General features: G+C 38.1%; 1 protein-coding gene across 2 annotated transcripts in view; it reads left to right on the plus strand.

The window, feature by feature from the left end:
- The window catches only part of MALT1 (MALT1 paracaspase), a 54,639-nt gene that overhangs the window by 30,826 nt on the left and 23,156 nt on the right, over positions 1-657 (plus strand). The window lies entirely within an intron of this gene.

Consider the following 657-nt stretch of genomic DNA (forward strand, 5'->3'; position numbering starts at 1 on the left):
CTCGAGCTCCAGGAAGCCCCTCTGAGACTTGCTTCAAGCACCCAAAACTAAGTGGTGTTGGAGAACCACCCTCGTCATGTAGCTAGTTGCTTCTCTTGATCTGGTTAGGAATCCCCTTTTCCTAAATTTGTCTGTTATTTCATGCCCTTCAACGAACATTATGAAAAGCTATTTCAGGAAAACTTTTGCAAACCAGCACCACTAAGCTTCTAAAATTTTCCTGACCTCCTTTTTCATTATATCGTTACTCCTCAAGAATTAGAAACACCAAGAAATTTAGTTAAAAAGAATTTAATATATTTTTTAGTGGACTCTCGTAGCATATATATTATTAAAAATGCAAACACTCTGTCTATAGTAAGAGACACATTACTGACTGAACTCCATCTTTCCCTGCATCTCTTCCTGCATGGTCCTTGAGAGTGGGAGGTATTTCATTTTATGTATAGTTGATGGCAAAGAGGGTGACCATGGAATGAGATTGCCTAGCTTGAAAACATTGGGCAAGTGACTCAGTCTTTCTCTGCCTCAGATTCCTTATTTGTATAATGGAGGTAATAATAGTACATACCTCATAAATTGAGATAATTTAAATCAGTTATATTTACAGCACGTACAGCAGTCCCACGCCATCGTTCAGTAGATGTTAAATTCCTG

This window comes from Lipotes vexillifer, unplaced genomic scaffold (genome assembly GCF_000442215.2).
Source record: "Lipotes vexillifer unplaced genomic scaffold, Lipotes_vexillifer_v1.1 scaffold79, whole genome shotgun sequence".
In the NCBI taxonomy this organism is placed as follows: domain Eukaryota; kingdom Metazoa; phylum Chordata; class Mammalia; order Artiodactyla; family Lipotidae; genus Lipotes; species Lipotes vexillifer.